This window comes from Caloenas nicobarica, chromosome Z, assembly GCF_036013445.1.
Source record: "Caloenas nicobarica isolate bCalNic1 chromosome Z, bCalNic1.hap1, whole genome shotgun sequence".
NCBI lineage: Eukaryota > Metazoa > Chordata > Aves > Columbiformes > Columbidae > Caloenas > Caloenas nicobarica.
In genome coordinates this window covers 10,230,556-10,251,487 of record NC_088284.1, presented here as the reverse complement: position 1 = coordinate 10,251,487, position 20,932 = coordinate 10,230,556, and the positions used below count along the sequence as shown (strand labels likewise).

The following is a 20,932-nucleotide window of genomic DNA, read 5'->3' as shown; positions in this document are numbered from 1 at the left end:
TAGGATAACATCTAGCAGTGATTAAACACTGAGAACTCCCACTTCGTGATGGAGCCACTTGAAGTCTGGATCCACTCAACTCCTGAAACTGTAAATCTGGCTACTTATAGCTCAACTGCACACTCGGTAATCACATGTCAAAGCTATTATATTTAACAAGAAACCAAGTCACGAATTATGACGAAAAACTCTAACACCTGCTATTTTGAAGATGCACTGCAACTCTCCCTCTCCCAAAAAAAAAAAAGGAGGAAAAAAGAGGTGAAGCTTGTTAACTTGCATTTCAGTGTGTTACACAATAAATTTTAGGATGTTTTTGGTCAGTACTCTTGTACAGTGCATATACTTGCCTTTATAACTATTCGCTCACAGCTTCTAATAAACTGTGCACCCACAGAATGAGGTGTTGGCTACTGTCTGCACAAATATCACATTTTGACATGTTCTTTAAAGCATTTTTTTTGGTTTACCTGAATTTGTCTCCTCTGCAGAAATCCAGTTTCCTTCCTGCGCTAATTCTTTTAAGAGTCTCCTACGCATTTGTCTCTTTTCTCTCAGCACGTTTTTGAAATTGTTGATGCATTTGTTCAGGTAGATGGTCTCTGCGCACACCTTGTCAAGGCTCATGGGTCTGCACTCCTTTGCTTGCTCAGGCAGAGAGTTCACATCTCGTCCAAGCTCCTCAGGAAGGGAGCACTGCCCAGCGGGCATTTCGCAGTCAGACGATGGCATCAAACTGGAAACAGGAGGCTCACGTGGAACAGAGGAAAGGCTGGAAGGAACAAACTGCATTTGAGCAGACGCTTCGCTGTTGACAGTTGTGTTTGCCTGGCTCTCAGAGGACTGACTAGGAGGGGTTTCTGCAAAGTTGTCAGAGCTGCCACACATACCTGAACTGGTCAGCATAAGCGTATTGTCATCATCCATCTGTAATCCACTATCATTTTCCAAAAGGATTTCAGAGTCGCTCGTCTCCAGTTTGTGAAACACCACCTGCAGAGCAGACCTGAAGTGATGAATGGCTTTCCCAAGCTTATTAGTGTAAAACTTCATGTCTACAAGATCAATGTTATCCCGGGAATGGTCAAGGAAATACTGGGAATTTTCCAGGACGTCCCTAAAGACCTGATCAGTTGGATCTTGATCATTCAGGTCCATTTGGATCATGTCTTTCAAGCTGTCACTACTGTCGGCCATTTCATCTGTTGTATGATCGTAGCTAATGGTTGTCACTCCACTGGAAACATCTTCTCTTTGAATATCAACTTTCTCCACACTGCTAAGTTTGCATGAGGTATCACAGTCTGTTTCAATTTCTTCTGCAGTTATGCCCTCAACTTTATCGAGAAGGGAAGAACCATTCTCGGTGACACTTTCGGAGTCAAGCCTGTGCTCACTACCATTGCTTGAAGCACACGTATGGCTTGCAGGGCCCAAAGAGTCAGAGGAGCAACAGTAATTTCCATCACCTGATTTGGCCAAACTGGTCACCTGTGGATTTTGTAGAGGTTCACGAAGGGCCTGGTGCATGTCACTCTCATCTGAATGCTGCTCACTGCAGCTTATTGTTTGCGCTTCCTTCCCAGTTTCAGGTATCAAGTTGCTTTTCTTAGTCAAGGTTGACTTCTGCACAGAATCGAATTTATCCCCTACGCACTGTGTTTTCCTGCTCGTGCTTTTATACTTAACCTGGAATGAGTCAGTTTGAAGGTGACCAACTGCATCAGTTCGCTGAGGTGCATCGGGATTCACCGAGTTGCGATGATTTTTCTTGAACCCAGACTGCAAAGAGACTGAATCCATTTTGCGGCCCCTCTGGCCATTCTGCCGCTTTTGGTCTTCACTGGTAGCAATCCGGACCCCTGAGCTTTGCAGAAGGACAGACTTCTGTAAAATAAAGTCTCTCTGTTCACAACTGACAAGTTTCACAACTGTTGGTCGCGGTGTTAATGGCTTGCCTGTACCAATATCTGATCTATAAGCATCTTTTATATACTTACTGCACTGGATACCATTGAAACAGTGATATTCAGACAAGAAGTTGCAGATAAGCTCTAGTGTGTTTTCGCCATCTTCTTCTGGTATGCCATAAAAATATAATACTGGTTCTTCCTTGTGTACCTCCCTAGTGGGTTCTCGAGCATGTGTACCCTGGCTTTTGCCAGCAGAACCACCTTGCAAGCCTTCTATCTCGCTCAAGACTGTATCCACGCAACTGGAGACTTCATCCACAGAGCCTTTTATCAAGGTGAGGTGCTGCCGGAGCTCTGCGATCTCTGTCTGGATGCGACTTATTCCCTGGAGCTCTTTGACGATGTAATCCACCACATCAGCTGAGCGATCTCTCGATTGCCGTCTGCGACTCTTGTATGCAGTGGGCTTTTCCTGGGGAAAGCACCCTTGCCTTTCGGCTGCCTCCCTCCAGCTCATGGTAACGTTCAGGGAAGAAAGGTCCTGCCCCTCGGACACTCTGCCCTTTCTTTCAGCAGAGCTCTGCGTCACACCATCAGAAGAACTGCCCTGCAAATTCACCTTGCTCTGCTGAACAGAGCATGGTATTTTTACATAGCCATCCCAGTTCAGTTCCACCTCACCAACACACACTTCACTCACTCCCTTAGAATCATATCCTTCGTCCTGGTGGAAGTCCCCTCCAGCAGTGGAAAACTCAGTGCTCGCAGAGTTCCTCTTCATCCCGCAAACAAACACGTCCGTCTCAATCTCCACCGGGGAGAGCTGGCAGTGATGAGAGTGGTTTGGGTTCTCATCTACCTGGCCTTGAAGAAGCCTCTTCATTTTGTCCCGCAGAAACAAACGGAGTTTTTCCTTCCGGAATTGCTTCCTGCCCCACAGTTTTACAACAGGTTTTCTGTGCGGAAATGCAATTTCATTCTCTTGCCTTTTCAGTCTACTTCTAGCAAACATCATCAGCAGCTGCACCCGTGTTTCTCATAGTGCTACAAGCTGCACAAGCACACATCAATCACTTCTCAATGCACAACTCACATCCAGCTTTTATTCTGTCACGAAGCAGCTACCAAAAGAGGGGAAAAAACATTACAGTTTGGTTCAGACAGAAATAGCCAAAGTAACTTAAGCAGCAGAATAAAACAAATAGTATCCACACAAAAGCAGACAGAAAGAGGATGTGCTATTTAAAGTGTACAGACTTCATCTTGGTTTTGGCCACCTGCACAGATCAGGTCCTTCTTTGTCAAAATAACTGTTCTTTGCTCCCTCTTCTATCCAAGAAAGTTTAAAAAAAAAAAAAAACACAAGATAAAATTCTGTGGCCATTTCCTTTTTCTAACAGGTTTTCAAATTACTTGAAGTTGAGCTCCTAGCAAAGGTGCACTGTGCAATTTAATTACCCCTCTGAATATAAAATTCTGACAATTATAAGGGAATCCATTCCTGTACATTTCCTTTCTTTTCAAGTACACAATCTTCATCCTTTCTTGCTTCAAACCAAAGCAGAAATCAAGTTTAACTTGGCGCAGTACCAGCTATCCCACAAGAATTGCACAGAGTGATGTAAAGTGGCAGGAAGACTGGATGACAGATTTTAAGTGTAAAACCTTTTTGCTATTTCAGTTTTTTATCTTAATATTTTGCTACCAAACACTAGAAAAAACCCAAAAAACCTCAAAGCTTACAAGCTCCCAAGCTAACCTGCAGTTAAATATGCCACACTCAGCATATGTACGAACAGGCTGAGCTGACAACATGAAGATTCTGCACATCACTTCTACTCCAACCCTCAAGATTTTGCAGTGGATCATTTTCCCAATTTAAATCCCCTCTGTAAAGAGAAAAATAATAATAAAAAGAAATACTATGTTAACTACTCAAAACTGTCACATGTCTTCACTGCTGTACTTTCTAAGCAACACACAATCAGATTTTTCCTCCAGAGTAAGGCAGACGGAGACCCATACAGAGGTTCTTCTGGAGCCAAGGTAACTGGAGAATCCCCATGGCTTTGACAACTCAGTTTGGACCTGCTGCTGAAGCACATATTCTTTCTCACATTCTTGATTTAAGACCTATAGTAATTGCCTTTCATTTTTATGATTACGTAGTTCTAAAAAAAAAAAAAAAAATTAAGCTCCACAGCGCACTAATATAATGATCACATGCAACTTTCAGACTAACTTAAATTTTTCCAAGTGCATCCAGTTTTATGTAGGAAGGCTTACTGCCATGTTGAAAGGAATAGAATGAGGGTTTCTAACTTTGCTTTTGGTTCTGCTGTTTTAAGGCTAATGTGTTATAGTTGATACCAAGACATTTCGTGCTGCCACTTTCCTTCCCACCTCTGAGGTCTGGTAAGCTTGGCTCTCCTAACACAGTCTTTGCAACCCTGAAGTCTTCTGCAGAAAGGGTCACATATTGTCACAGCAGGACATGTCTCCCAGTGGAAAGTGCTGGACCAAGCACTGACTCCAAACATTTCACACCCTCATGCTAAGCAGAGACCTGAACGCTACAGTAGGTCTGTTTGCATTGGATTGAGGCCTTGATCTAAGGCCCAGCAAACTCACTCTATGCAATTTCACTGCCCAAGGACCAGCTCCAGAGCTCACAGAAGCTTTCACCCAATGCCTCTATCAGACATCAGTGATTCCCATTTTCAAAGCATTGATTCAAAGTTTCCACACCTGCACTGATCCCAAGCTGCTGCAGTGCAGAAACCCTCCCTAATACATCCTCCAGCTCCATCTGACTGCCATTTACACTACCGCCAGCATTGTTCTGTTAGCAAGAGTTTTCATCCTCGTGAATATTTTGGTTTCATTTCAGCTTCTTAAAGAAAACAAGTTTTAATTCTATAGAATTTTCAGGCCACCGGTCCATTAAGATCAGGTTTTCTTTTTAATTTCTTTCTTACCTAACTACTCCCTCATGGAACAGCGTCGACCTAAGAAATGTGTGCTCAGGCTCTCCCATCACTTACTCAGTTTACCTTTCACTTGCGTGGCTAACTGGTGTTTAACACCAGAAAAACACTTCTGTATCAATATTAAGAAGCAGTCCATCAGAGAGCAAGCACCTGAATTCAACAGCAGCCAAGAAGAGCTCTCAGGTTGTGGCTCCCTACATGTGTTGCTTGAGGGCAGCAAACAGAGATGCTCATTTCAAGTATTTTCCAGCACATCAAGTCCCAAGCACTAGGAGAATACCCTGCACGTGCTTGTGCAAGGATTCCCTCAGAAAGCTCAGTGTTCACCACATTCCCTTCCGAATGCAGTTTTCTGGGCACCAGAGGGGCTTAATGCTCATTTTAGTTTGAAAAAAGAAATCAATTGACACCAGAGTTTGCTCTCATTTCCTTTCTCTGATGCAAAACTTGACCGCAGCAGTTCATTATGGAGAACGCTTTTTCCTGCTGAACACTCACTGGCAGGACTGCAGCCATTCCAAAGCAGGCAGCTCAGGGCAAACACTACATATATAAATAAAAATGATGGCATTTTAGTGTTTGTGGTATATATGTATGTGTGTATATTATAGATACACACAAGTGCTTATTTTATTAGAGATTTTCAAAAAAACATATTTGATTCCAAATACCAGTAATACCTTTACAGTTTGCCCCAAAAGTGACACAAACTGTTTCCTCCCAGGCTGGGGACAAGACCAGAGAAGAACACGAGGACAGCAGCTCCGGCTCAGGGGAAAGTCTCTACCTCTCCCTACCGTGGGCAGAAGCGAACAGAGATCTCCACCAAAGAGCAAAACGCTGCCCACTTAGCAGACTGCCGGCAGGCAGGTAAGAGCATCGCCCTCTCTCTCAGTCTCCCTCTCTCCGTTCCTTGCGTTCTGCCACCCCAGACCCCCGCTCAGACCTGGAGCTCTCGGTATTTGCCGTGTTCACGCTGTGGGCTGGCCCCACGGTGCCTCGGCACCTCCTGCCAGGGCCCCACGCTGCTCCTCCCCACCCCGGGTTGTGTGTGCACTCCCATTCCCTTCCACTGCTCCGGAATCAATGCTCCGCAGACACTTGGCCCTTGTAAAGATCCCTCTCATGTTGCCTGGATTAGGATCATGCTTCTTCGTAGCACAGACAGGCAAAGTGACAATTAAAGTTAATGCACGCTCAGCCAGGCCGGGGCGAGGGTGGAAATAAAATTCTAATCTGGATGCAAATCCTTGCTGAAGTCCTTTTCTCTTCCAGAATCGCTCCAGGAGTCACACTAACACATAACAAGAAATCAAGTCTATAAAGAAAGAGTATTTGCATCCTGGTATCCTGCCAGATACCGCAAGCCCTCACTGACTACACAGGCTTTGTTCTGACTGCCTTTTTAGCAGGCGTTTCTCTCCAGGAAAACTCCATGCTCAGTTTGGCACAGCTATCTCTGGGTGTGCAGACTGGAGAGCAGCACGCACAGGGACCACCATTTCTACATCCCCTCACTTCCCAAAATGAAGCCAGGCTCAAGCAAAGCAGGAGGAAGACATCGTTGCCTTTCCCTGGGGATGTTTGGGTTGTTTTGCTATCCCTGTGAGGACAAAACTGACATATTAAGATTTTAAACAGGGGAAATAGGTGAACTACCACAAACACTGCACAGCTTGTTACCTTGTCATCAGGCATACTTCTGAAATATCCTTGTAATACATGGATAACAGTTACTTTTCCTCCTAACATGCAGATTTGTAATGACAACAAGAGCAAAAGCATTGCATGCCAGCATCAATAAGTGAGAAAAAAGAACATGAGAAATCCCATGAAGGAATAAAATGCAATTATAAGATCTCTGCTCATCAGCTGGTGATCAGTCATACTTTACACTTAGAGCACCCTGGGGAAGGTCAGGCCCTCAGCAGAGAGAGGAGAGTCGGCTGCAACCCGCTCTGAGCAGCATCTTCGCTTGTGTGAGTCACTGGACAAAGGTGGTTCAGAACAACCGCAGCTCTGTGGCACCTCCAGCCCCACACAGCACTGAGCAGGCTGCAGAACAGTGGAAGAACGGGGCGGGAGAGCACAAAGCCCCTGTCCATCAAACCTCTGCTAAAAAAAAAAAAAAATCATAGAATAGAATCATAGGATCATTTCAGTTGGAAGAGACCCTCAGGATCATCAAGGCCAACCATAACCTAACTCTAGCACTAAACCATGCCCCTGAGAAACTCATCTAAATGCCTTTTAAACACCTCCAGGGATGGTGACTTCACCACTGCCCCGGGCAGCCTGTTCCAATGCCTGACAATCATTTCCGGGAAGAAATTTTTCCTAATATCCAATTAGGATATTAGGATAACCTCCCCTGGCATAACTTGAGGCCATTTCCTCTCATCCCATCATTTGCTACTTGGGAGAAGAGACCAACCCCCTCCACGCTCCAACCTCCTTTCAGGCAGTTGCAGACAGCGATAAGGTCTCCCCTCAGCCTCCTTTTCTCCAGGCTGAACAGCCCCAGTTCCCTCAGCTGCTCCTCATCAGACTTGTGCTCCAGACCCCTCACCAGCTCCGTTCCCTTCTCTGAACTCTCTCCAGCACCCCAATGTCTTTCTTGTAGTGAGGGGCCCAAAACTGAACAAGGATTAGAGGTGCAGCCTCACCAGTGCCCAGTACAGGGGCACAATCACTTCTCTAGTCCTGCTGGCCACACTATTCCTGACACAAGCCAGGATGCTGTTGGCCTTTTTGGCCACCCGGGCACACGCCGGCTCATGTTCAGCCGCTGTCACCAACACCCCCAGACCCTTTTCCACCAGGCACTTTCCAGCCACTCTTCCCCGAGCCTGTAGCGCTGCCTGGGGTTGTTGTGACCCAAGTGCGGTTGGGTTACCCTTTTACCAGCTATCTGCTTTTCATCACACCAGGGGAAATACTGACACCTTTACCCCACACCATCATGTGTAGAGGGTGCTGGAACCCTGGGGCAGATGTGATGTTCATAGGTACCAGCAAAACAGTAAAAAAAACCCAATTAACTATGATCAAAAACATTTCATAGCAGCCTCTCTGGTTATCAACTCATGGCACCGAGTGGAGTCTTTTGGATTAGGTTACATTCACGGTATCTTCCACACAAAGCGGTATTGCATTACTGGTAGTAACAACTACAATAGGAAAAGCAATAAAATGACTGATATATAGTCCTGCCACTTTATAAAGAGTCATTTAAACAGTAAGAATAGCAGTAACTAAAATGCGGGATATTCAGAGGAGAGAAAAAAAAATATTTTGGCATTAAAAAGAAAAAGAAATCATAGCTAAGGCTGCCATAGCAACATCGCCCCAGCACTCTGCATGCTGAAACACCGACTCTTCCTGGGAATATTATAACATTTTTAAACACATTAATTGTTCAAAGAATCCTAACAACAAGGCTTGACAGAGATAGGAAAGGTTACCACCGGCTTTGCTGATGTTATCACTTCTGGAGGTGAGCATGCAATTTTTTAATTAACATAATTAGATTTAATTTTGGGTTGGATCATACCTAAACATGGCATTACTGCTTGCTTCTGAGAATGTGTGTCTTTTCAAACCTTCTCCTGATAATTAACAAAAACACTAATTTTTGAGTCCGGGCGTGAACGATCAGAACAAGAAGGTAGTGAGCTGAGCGATCCTGGGTGAAGAGCAGCAGGACTGGAGAACAAAACGTGCCCTCAAAAAATGCATTCACCTCAGGACATTTCTGCCAAAAGGTGCAGAAGAGACACACAGCACTTCATGGTGGCTTAAAGAGGAAATGGAAAAGACAGTAGTTATAGCAGGATCAAAATTTGTTTCTTTGCTCACGTTTTAAGATATTACACAGACTCTTGGTAACCTTTCCACAATCCCTTTGCAGCCAAGCCTCGACTTAGGTTCTTATTCAGGAATTACTGTGTGAGCTGTGAAACCACATCCCAGCCCTGCTTGTAGAACTTTCTGTAATTTTTAAGCACTTCCAATGACTTTTTCCAGGTTTCATCTGTACCTACAGGTTTGTGTCAATAAAGCTGAACAAAAACTGTGTCAGAATACTTCAACGAGAGCCTGCCTTCCTGCCTGTCACATTTTAGAAAAAAAAAAACACACTTGAAACATTTCCAAAGCAGTTTGGTAGATGTGACAAAAGGTCAGGTTTGGCCAGTCAGTCACCCTCACGGTGGAAATCTGCTCTGGGGAACACAGCATATTGGCTGAATGAATTACACGGTTCTGCACCTCCCACATCGCAGTTATTTCTTACCTTTTATACAAGGCCATTCAACTGAGGCAAAAAACACCTCTGAATAATATTTTGCTGTACCAGCAAGTTATCGGTGTAGCTACAAAGTGAAGGAACAGTAAAAAGAAATCACTAAGTATGATGATAATACACCCATTAAAGTGTTGCAAGTGCATTCAGCAGTGTAAGAAATTCTGTTGCAAACCAGTATGTAATTAAATTCATCTAATTAAACAGTATTGCTATGTAGTACAGCAAGGAGACAGCTCACACTGCCTTAACTCCATAATACCCCCTACCAAACATAGGGGACACCACAAAAATTGCTAAGTGTCTCAGCCTCATGTAAAATGGGACTGATGTCAGTCATCCACCCAGTATCCCTTCTGTAAGCACAGATGGGGAGGGATTGAGATGCTGGGAGCACTGGGAAGCACTGCCATTCTTTGAGATGTGCTCATTCCCTCTGCAGCCACATCCTTTCATCACAGCTTCTGCAAGCCGAAAGCAGCCGTGGCTGGCACAGCGATGCACTGGTGGCAGTAACAAATGAGGACTTGTCACCTGGCAGCCAGGCAAAGGCAGCATCCAGAGATAGTCAAAGAAATCAGGGTTGTCCCCAAGTGCGGAGGGAGGCACAGGCTGGAAGCTGCCAAACGCAGAAATGCAGGGCTTGAGTCTAGCCCGCAGCAAGCTAAGTCTAAGGTACCTACCTAGCCCTGAGACCTTTCTGTGCTGAGAAATAGGTAAAAAGGATAATCGACTGTTCTTACGTAAAGTTATTTCACTCCTTGGCAGCAACTACAAAACCAGAGCAGTAGCTATCACCAGCTTAAAAGCAAACAGAGAAGCAATCGAATTCAGTAGCCCCCTTACTTCCAGAGCATGGGGATTTTGTACACAGCTGAATCAATCAGTAAATGGTTTACCTATGGCAACCTGAAGCACTAGCTGTTCCTTAGAACAGACTTTTCCCCAATCAGGATCCTAAGAATCAGGTGTTACATTGAACAGATGAGCCAGGAGAAAGAACCGATTTTTGTTTAAAAGAAACAGCACCAAAATCTGGAACACAAACACCGGACCATGCTGGTGAATTGGCTGGCCTTGCGATCAGAACTGTAGAAGCGTCAGCTAGCCTTTGGGGAAAGGTTTCTGAATATTCAGCTGCCTTTAACCAGAGAGTAGACAGACAGCGCTGCTGGTACAAGCTCAGTACTTCTGGTTTAAATAGGGTTTACATGCACCATAACGAAAATGCTGATAGATGCTAAGAGCTCTGCCCTGACTTAACAGAAACAGAACATGCTGTACCTTTCCTTATAATCCAATTTACAACTCAGAGCTGAAGCAAAAGTGTGAACTCTCCGAGTGCTGCATTTCTGACCAGAACCACCAGGAAACACTCATCCTAGGAATTTTCTCAAAACTCTGATTACCTGCTGAGGAGATCTGGAGCTGCTCTTCCAGGTAACAGTGCCCCAGCTCACAGGGATGCTCGGGCAGGGGAGGCACAGGCAGCACTCACCAACGCAGGGTGACGAGTTAGGAGCTCCAACTTTGGTTGTCAGGGCAGCGCTAGCACAGCTGTGGAACAGACTGGTGCTACATGATCTTGCTCACTGTTTCTGACCTGTCCTGCACTCCTTTAGAGCAGATACTCGGGTAGCGTTCAGCCAGGCTGGGTGAAGGTAATGTAGGCAACTGACGGAATAATTAGGGTTTTCCAGCTCATGCTGCTAAAATGCAACACTAAAATCCTCCCGGGCTAAAACTGCAGCTTTACTTCTATAAGCTGTCTCTTTTTCATCTTGAGGGCAGAAGACCTTAGCATTCTGTATTAAGTCTTGATGTTTATCCCCCAAAGGCTAGCTCCATTAGCAAACGAAAGCTGCCCATATAAAAGGAATGGAAACTGAAAAGATATCTGAAACAGTCACACCATCTGCTCTGATTCACAAGCCTGTACAGCATCATCGCTCCTGCATGCCAGTCATTCCATCTCAGCTCATCAGCTCACAAGCTTCTCAGCACAGGAAATCAGGCCAATGACAAATACTCTGGGTTAAAAGCAAGCCTGTTTTAAGTGACATTTAAGGAAGACTCAAACCAGCCATTTAATTACGCTCAAGCTATTTGTTTTTCAAGTGATCAAATTTAAATTATCCCCAAATCCCTTTCCCTTTAACTCTTCCTCACACAGTGATTTTGATGTCAAACTCCAGCTGAGATACAAACCCTTCTAACACAAAAGTATGAGAAGTAAACAGACACAACCTCAATTATATCAGCTATTAAGACATCTACAATTAGTGCCTAATAGTTGAACACAAAAACTAAGAAAGAGAGCAGACAAATGAACATGCTAAGAGTAAATTGTCTTTTCAAAGCACGTGTTTAAATCCAGTCAGCTTCCAATGGAGCTACTGTATTGCTGAAGTAAACACACACACAGAGTCCACTCTAAAAATAAAGAATCATTATCCTCGGTTGCTGTCTACTTGCAGTTTACACCCAGCCACTTCATTTGTTCCAATCATTCACTTACCTCGTTGCTTCAAAATAAAATAAAAGGTTAAAATGTAAAGGAAATTTATAGAATTAATAGAAGACTACAGAATACAATAGCTTGTTCTCATAGAAAAGACAAGTCCTGAAGGATTCCTAATCTTCTTAAAGGTTGACCAGATAATGAACTTTCACTATGGAGATTATCAACATATTGTTGGTGTCCCATCGCAGGTACTGGGGGAAGAAACGTTAAAGGCACTGAGAGTATCCTGTTCCACGGCAGCACTAGGATCAGAAATCACATAAAGTTGAATGCATGTTTTGAAGGGAAAAAAAAAATGCAAATAGCTACTAAAAATCCAAAAAGCAGCAGAAGCCAACAAATGTAAAAGCCAAAACTTCAGAAATCCTGTCGGCTTCCAAGAGTATCCCTCAAGAGAAATTCTTCAGTTCACCACCACAGCACATCTTTTCCCTTTGTCAGGCAGTACCAAGTACAGTTAAAACTTTGTCCTTCTCTTCAGTTGTGACTCAACAGAAAATATTGTACTTCAGAGGCAGAGAGAAAGCTGTGCAGCTACTGCTACTTTACTCCTCCTCGTCAGCTGCTCACTGCCTCGCTCCTCACACACGCAGCCTCCCCGCTCCGCTCGCGCACCAGCACTCCTCGCCTCGAAATGATTCCCCACTTTATTATCCATTCAGGAGGAAATACGAACTGATGGAGCCAATCTGACTAAAGACAAAACGCACTCCTTCGGCACGGGGAGAGCAGGCAGCGCAGCGCGGCGTGCCGATCCGTGCTGGAAAAGCGCTGTGCCTGACTCCTGGCATCCTGCAGGACTGCGGAGCAGGGGGGCTGGGGAAAAAAGCCCCGGACTCAACGTAATTAACCAGCTCCAGGAAGATTCTTCGCTCAGCTCTGATATAGATGTTTATTTTTATATCACCCGGTTTGTTCCTTGGCTAACCCACAAGACTCAGCAATGCCCTCGCTGAAATGAATCGCATCCAGTTTCCAAGGAGGACTCGTACCGGTTCTGCTAGGAGTGTGGGGGATTCAACACCCGTTGATCTTGCGTTTCCCAAAAATAAAAGTCACATTGTTACATAAAAGAATGACTGCAGAAGTGCTGTGCACAGAATCAGATCCACTCACGTTGTACTGACACTTCTCTGCTGGGAGCGAGCAGCAGCAGTCACTCATCCTGCAAGAACTGCCTGAATTACAGGCACCATTTCATTTGCCCCACAAGCTGCCTCGGAGGCATCCAACACGCTGCTGCTAAGAAAATCTTCCTGGCCAGTTGGTCCACGTTCACATCCTCCCTTTCACAAATGCTCCCTTCATCCTGTCTCCCTTCTTCATGCACCCAACACAAGCACCCACCTCCTTCCCAAATGATGTTTCTCTGCCTTTAGCACCAAAGGCAGTGTATGGGAGCTGTGCACATTTCCTGGTTTTGCTCAAGGACAGCTCACTGCATATTTCAAAACAGTCTTTTCGCAGTGTGGGGTGGGTTTTTGAAGAGGCCTATATGACTTAGCTGTGGAAATGCCACTACGGTCCCATCTGCTCAAATACCTCCTACCTCCTCGTGAGCCAGCCTTGCTGTAAATGGTACTTCCCCTCCAATCTCTTACGTACACCAATATCAACTTTTATTCACCGCTTCCTCCACAAGCATCACTATGTCCCCAGAGCTGCCCTCGCTGCGTGGGATATTTTCCCTGCCCCTTTCTACCCCCTGATCCCACAGCTCCATCCCAGGACCTCGCTGAAGCACCAGATGACGACAACCAGGCCGGTGTCCCACCGGCTCACTTGTTTGATGGATGTAAGGACAGGTTTTGCATACAGGTAGGTTAATGCCACGGCTCTCGGTACTTTGTCTCAGCAGCACCGCTGGTGAACAGTAACCCCCCTGCTCTTTCCATGTACAGCCACAGCACAGAAATCAGGCCACTGACGTCCTCTCAGACCTCCTGTGACGCTGGCGTTCCTGTGTGGTCACTCGTACCCCCCAGAAAACCCTCCCTCTTTTTGCTCTCTCTCTTGCTGCAGGGGCAGGGACCATAGGTCAGATTTTCGGAAGTGCTGTAGCTTTAAATTGTTTTAGGAGTCTGACCCCAAGTTTCTCATTAGATGTTTGCACCTTGCCAGGAGGACAGGGCTCCTACCCAACCGAGGGCACCGAGCTCTGCTGCGACAGAAATGATTGCTACTGAACACACCAATTATAGCACTTCAGCTCAGAGGCGAAGCTCCGTATCAAATTCATCCACATAAGGATGAAGACTGCCCAACTCAGAGAATAAAAATGCAATCCAGGATTTGTGCAGCACTTAGCATCTTCAAAGCTCTGCACAGGAATTAGACAAAAAAGACTTTGCCAGGGGTCTCTCTTACAGCAATAGTTTAAAAAAAATATTAAGCATCTGTCAGACAACGCTTTCTCATTTACATTAACTCTCTGTAGCACCTGAAGCATTCATTAGACGGCCTCCTAGGCTTTCACACACCTTACTTTTTCCAAAGACTCTACCACAAAGTGCATCCAATGTAATCTTGCCATCGCTGCCTCTGTCCTTCACACCTCTTCCCTCCTTGGTCTTTGCCCATCAACATCAGACATTAGCACACCCAAGCCAAACATGCACGAGGGCCAAGCACTTTCCTCCAGCCACAGCTCTTGAAACCCAAACAGCCTGTGCAGATTTCCAAGCGCTGCCACATAAAATCCCAGTACTCCCATGGCTGCCTTGTAAGAACAGGAGCAGAAAAAAAAAAAAAAGGAAAAGCAAGCAAGTCTCATTAAAGAGAGAGACATGAGACATCACTGACAGAGGTCACGAGCAATTAAGTGCTGGAAAACACCACGGCCCTCACCACAGCTTACAAGGAGCTAGAAAGAAAAATGTGGCTATGAAAAGACAAAACACAAGTGCCCTCAGGAGCAAGGAAGATTGTACCTTTCAAATATTTAAAAACCCTTACCTAATTGACAGGATATTGAGAAAGGCTCTGTTTTTGAGAGATGTTTTGTTTGCTGAAATAATTAAGATAATTCAGAATTGGGAAAATAGGCACAACCTGCATCTAAAAAAAGCCTGTGAGAATGTGTTTTACCTTAAGGCTCAGAGCATTGAGTTATTTGCCTTCTACTAGAGAAATAAACTTCCACTTAAAAATTTAAATACTTCTTACTGTGGTTCTTTAATTCACCAACAGATTTTAATTTTAGGTTGAGCCAGCAGGGAATTATTAAAACTGATAAAGCCAGGCTCAGCTATACAGGCCAAATGCTTTGATGTCTGCGAGGTATACATCACCCTTTCTTCTTTTTTAATCCTCATTATCTATTTCATTCCAACTTCCTGTGAAGTACTGAATTGCTGATAAAATTGTAAAAGTAAGCAATTCCTTCACGAGCACGAGTGGATTAACCAAAGGAAAATGAGCACGCCTCAAGCACAGGTCCTGCTCCTCCCTTTACCACACTCACATTCCTTCTCTCTGCAGGAAGAACATTTCTAGTGTTTTGGCTCTTGGGAAAGTACAAAACTGGGGGGCTATGTAAACCGGAGGATAAGAACGTAACAGAGAGAGATGAAACAAAGATATAACAGGGGAAAAAAGTCAAGACAGAAGAGGGAAAGAGTCAATGGAGAGAGCTTGTCTGGAACAGCAGGGATAAATTCTGTCCAACCCAGACTCAGGTTTAATGGCCACTCACATTGCTGACCCAAGAGCTCTCTAAAATAATTTTTTATTTGTTTCACTGGAGGAAAAATAAAAGTAATTTGTCCCAAATGAAACTGCCTACCGCATTTCCCTGAAGACAAGGTTCTCAGTAAGGTAGTTTGGGTACAGAGATGCATTAGACCTTGAAACTTCAAATACCCAGTGTAAAGTTTATCAATTGATTCAGCAGTGAAAACGTGCTGGTTATTATCTTCTTCAAAGCCACAAGAAGATCAAATCAAGCAGCAGTCTAAAGACTGAAATGCTAATGAAAAGGCAGTGACGTCCTGCTGTTTGACAGCTGCCCTCAATGAATACCATGCTTTGAGGAGCTGTGCGTCACCACAATCTGAACAGTGATGCTGAGGTAGAAGCCTGGAAGAGACGAGACTGTATATTCCAAGGCATTTAAAACTACCCTGTCAATGCCATTCCTGTCATTACGATAGCTTATGAACACACTTATGAAACACACGCTTAAGATGTTGCCTTTAGGTGAAAGAACAAGTTTCTTTAAACGGGGTGTCACTCGAAGCACTGATTCTTTATTTTCCCCTTAGGAAAGGATAAGGCAAGGAGCAAGGGCAACCTGCAAGCTCGGGAAAGAGCAAAAGCACAGGTCCCTGCTACAGCACCCTGGAAACTGGTAATGGCCCAACACTGGCCTTGAAGCACTTGAAGAAAAGGAAGGAGACAATCTTTCCCAAAAGTTTTCCCTCCTGAAAAAGCGTGTTTGGTTTTTTTTTTCCTCCCATAGAAGTTAGTTGTTTGGTTTATAGAAAGACAACAAGAATAGAGCACCGGCATGATGAAAAAACTGCTAAAGATTGGAGGTACTGGGACTGGTTACCTTCCAAACACAGGCAACGTAAGCTCATTTGTTGTGAATAGTCGAGACCAAACCACTGGCTTGTCTTCATATGAAAGATGTTTACACTCCAGGTGTTAACATTATTTGACTGTAAAGATGTCTGCTGAACCCTGAGATAGGAACATTTCTGAACTAATAGAAGGAAAGACTTCCACATAGCCTGGGAATAAAGGATATTTCCAAGGCCAAGAATGTAGTGGGATTCAAGGAGTGGTACTTTTATAAGGTTAATGAAAAAATTAGATAACATAGCACTAATGTTTTCACAGAGCTCCGAATCTTTACACTTCACGGTTTTGGCCAGTCTTTATCAAGCAGGTATTGATGAGAGACCTTAGAAATGCCTGCCGTGAGTCCTGCCAGCTCCTTCTCCCTGAGCCTGCTGCTGCCACACCTGGGGCTAGAACAGATCTAGCTGAACACGGCGATTTTTAGGGTGCAAATCCTTAAGGTGGTGTTGGTCATAAAGTCAGAAAAGCTCAGATTAAAATCACCCTCCACTTGATTTGTCTATACTCATCACTGTCACTCACAACAACAGACGAAGCATTTCCTAAGGGATGGGAGGAAACCCTTTAAACGCGCAGGCTAAACCTGCTTGCCCCTTTCTTGTTACATGCGGATGTTCACACTCCTGACTTTTGGGATACAAAACCAAATACAAAACACAGTCCTTCACCGAAAAGGCTATTTTATTCCTCACCCAGTAAGTTCCAGCCACTTCGGGGCACAAACAAGCCTTACCTTCAAGACACCATGGTCCTTTCAGAAGCCACTGGCGAGGCAGTGCCAACCCTGCTCCACCACAGCCCACACCAGCCTTCAAAATCAGAGCGAGACTTCAAAAGCAAAGCTGTCTCAGGTGACAGGCTCCGGGGTAGCATGTTGTCTCCTTGTGCCCCAGCAATGACATACACAAAACCTTCCTTAAATTTGCTCCTGAAAACCACTGAATGCCTCCCGAGCTCATCCTGGGTTTTGGCTGCTCATCTGAAAGCATGGAAGCCCTTCTCTAGCTGAACTGTCATTCTCCACTTCTAATCAAGAAGTAGAAGACGGACTCTTAGTAAATTTGTGCTGCCCCCTGCAACGCAGCTGACTCAAAAATTTTACCAGCTGGCTGCCCCTATTCCAGAAACAACTATTATACTGGCTTTTAAACTAGAGTCAGCTTGAGTATCTTCGGTCAACAGGCAGCGAGGAAGCATTTATAGCAGAGAAAACTCTCCCTCTGCTGCTTCCTCCTTCAAATTACATCTCTATGCCTCCTAATGGTATCCAAAACATAAGGATTTGATATTTCATAAAATTGGAAAATTACAATCAATGTCATAATTGCACATCTAATTAAGTAATCAGCATCGCTAAAATGCAAAGGCATCCGAGCACAGACATGTACTGGGGATGGAAAAACCTGAAATTATACACTCAGAGCTGTAATTGCTTTTTGATCAAGAAACCTGGGAAGGAAAAGTTGCAGATGTTGTGAAATGTAGACCTCAGGAAGGCATAACAGCTTCCAAACATGAACTAGTTGAAGCAAGCACAAGGGAAGTAAACTAGTCAGCATTTCTATTGTAAATACAGATAAAGAAATAACAAGCTTAACTTGCAGCAGTGGAAAGCTAGGTTAAGCATCTGGAAAAGCTTTTAATCATAAGCGAGCATGGATCGTCAAAGAAAACTACAAAATCTCTATTCCAGGAAGTTTTAACAAAGGGTGTACATGCATTTTTCAGGGATGATTTTGAAGAAAACAGATGGTCTAGTTAATCTCTTCACATATTGCCCAGGTCTCGGTTTTACTGCTCCTTAACTATATCATCCCAGAACCTGTCTCGGGTAGGAAACTACATGGTAACACACACACCCGCTAACAGGCACCAATGTATCGTAGCCTTGCCTGTAATCCTGGTAGGCTGTTAGAGACCCTGGTGTTGTCTCAGTACTGTCACCCCTTGGGGTTCACTTCTCTAGTGACAAAAGATGAAGTTGCATTGCTCCCCGCAGATGCTCTGCACGACAACCTGCCTGTCCACAAGACAACAGCTTAGTTCAAACACTGTAGAGCGTGTTTTCCTACCTGAGCTTGACAGTGAGGACAGGGAAACGCTCTCTGACAAAACTGCTCATGCATTCTGCAAAAGGTAGGTCCAACGTATAAGGATTTAGCTACAGGAATTCAGCACCTTGACCCCACAGGGTAGCACCCAGTATGAACTGAGAGATGGTTCCTTCTCCAGCTGGTGATAAACTCCTTTCCCACTGAGCAGAGAGGGTGTCCTGCTGCTCATGGAAGAAGAAACTATTTAATACTATTTCCTGCATGTTATTCAAAGCACAACCACATGCATTATTTATTGTAAAGCGCAGGCCCTATCATTACATGCAGTGGACTAAGGAGTGCTCTTTGCACTCATCACCGCATTACTCAACTAATTCAAGCATTAATTGGTGTTTTCATAGCATAACCGGGCAGTGAAAAAGTCTCCATTACAAGTGAGGAACGAGGGCAGAGTCAGATCAAGACCTTCTCCATTTGGACCCCATGGGGGGTGGTTAGTAGGTCGAGAGAGGTTCTCCTTCCCCTCTACTCTGCCCTGGTGAGACCTCATCTGGAATATTGTGTTCAGTTCTGGGCCCCTCAGTTCCAGAAGGACAGGGAACTGCTAGAGAGAGTCCAGCGCAGGGCCACGAAGATGATGAAGGGAGTGGAGCATCTCCCTTATGAGGAAAGGCTGAGGGAGCTGGGGCTCTTTTGCTTGGAGAAGAGGAGACTGAGGGGTGACCTCATTAATGTTTATAAATATATAAAGGGTGGGTGTCACGAGGATGGAGCCAGGCTCTTCTCGGTGACAACCAATGATAAGACAAGGGGTAATGGGTTCAAGCTGGAACACAAGAGGTTCCACTTAAATTTGAGAAGAAACTTCTTCACAGTGAGGGTGACGGAACCCTGGAACAGGCTCCCCAGGGAGGTTGTGGATTCTCCTTCTCTGGAGACATTCAAAACCCGCCTGGACTCCTTCCTGTGTAACCTCACCTGGGTGTTCCTGCTCCGGCAGGGGGATTGGACTAGATGATCTTTTGAGGTCCCTTCCAATCCCTAACATTCTGTGATTCTGTGATCTCAAGATGACAGCCTGACTCTTCAGAGTGCTTGACTTTGGAGCATATCAAACTTTATGAAGTCTGGCTTCCAGCTACTTCGCTTACTGCTCTGATGGCTCATTTCCAGCATCTTAAACCAAATAACCAGAAATCAATTAATGGATCACAGGGAGAAGCAGTGGGAAAACCCTTTTCAAAAACCACCGTGGCTTTTCCAGCATCATATAACAGCGTGGCAGGGGAATAACAACTAATAACCACACAAGGCAATGCCCAGCTACTGCTGCTGATGGATTGCTTCCTCTGCTGGCACTTTCTTCATCCTTTGCTGCAGATGCACCAACTTTCAAAAGGCGGGGAAATAATCTTTTTTACTATCCTACCTACAACTTTATGATTCCTGACTTATATAATATGATTTTCTCTGCAGGTAGGAATAATTTCATACATTTGTATCCCCTGCAGAAGGCAGCAGTTGATTAATGAACCAAAATACCCCATAAATACTTGTTATGAACGACATATAAGCCTCTGTCAGTCTCTGAGGACACCGTTAGTGCAGGCACTGCCACACCATAGTTCTGACAAAGTCAACTCCAGCAATCACACCCGTATTAATAAGCCCAGACACAGCTTTCACATCTGCAGTAAAGGCGTTTGACAAGCTCTACAAAATGGGCCTGAATTAATTGGGTCTAGAAACCCAGTCAGTTTGCTCCCCTGATTAGGAGGGATGGAGAGGAAATATAATGCAAAACAATTGAAAATGACGGGATTTATAAAGCCTCTGCAACAGGATGAAAACTGCTCTACAAACCAGACTTTGATTAGGTAGCTGCCCTAAGTCAAGTGACTGGGAGGCCAGTCAGTCCCTTTGCAAGTCTGTGATGGGAGGGACAAGCACAATTTGGGCAAAACGCACCCAAATACTGAGCAGGGATGGTCAGGGGGTCATTCCAGTCACTGCCTCTGCTCTGTGTTCTCGGGTCACACAATCTACTCCACCTCCAACGAAAGTGGGGAGAAATGGATTCAAAGACAGCAGGAGAAAGGGATGATTCTGGCAGCTGTACACATTCATATATTAACTAGCTATTACTACTGCGAGCTAAAAATAGAGCGACTTAATTAGGATGAGTAACATGTATCCATGCCACACAAATATGAAGGAGAGTTGTACTTGCTTCAAATTAACTTCTTTAAATTAGGCATAACAAAATTCAGAGTGCATGTATCAGACAGTCTATAGATCTCTGTGTAGACAAAACTGGATCCTCCAAGTACCCCTAACACGAGGTATCACAAAAACACTTGCCTGGATTTCAACATGCTGCACTAACATGATACACTGAATAAAAACTGAAAAATTTAAATAAATTGCAGTAAAATTTAGCACTCTCAGTTTCTCAATAACAGTTTCTTAAAAATGTGTGTGTTATCTTAAAATACAAAGTGAATATTGACTCATTAACAAAAATAAAAAACAGATGGTTAAAATAAACTAATCTTTTACATAAA

At 44.4% G+C, this 20,932-nt stretch overlaps 1 protein-coding gene across 3 annotated transcripts in view; it reads right to left on the bottom strand.

The window, feature by feature from the left end:
- The window catches only part of UNC13B (unc-13 homolog B), a 222,371-nt gene that overhangs the window by 103,908 nt on the left and 97,531 nt on the right, over positions 1-20,932 (bottom strand). The window lies entirely within an intron of this gene.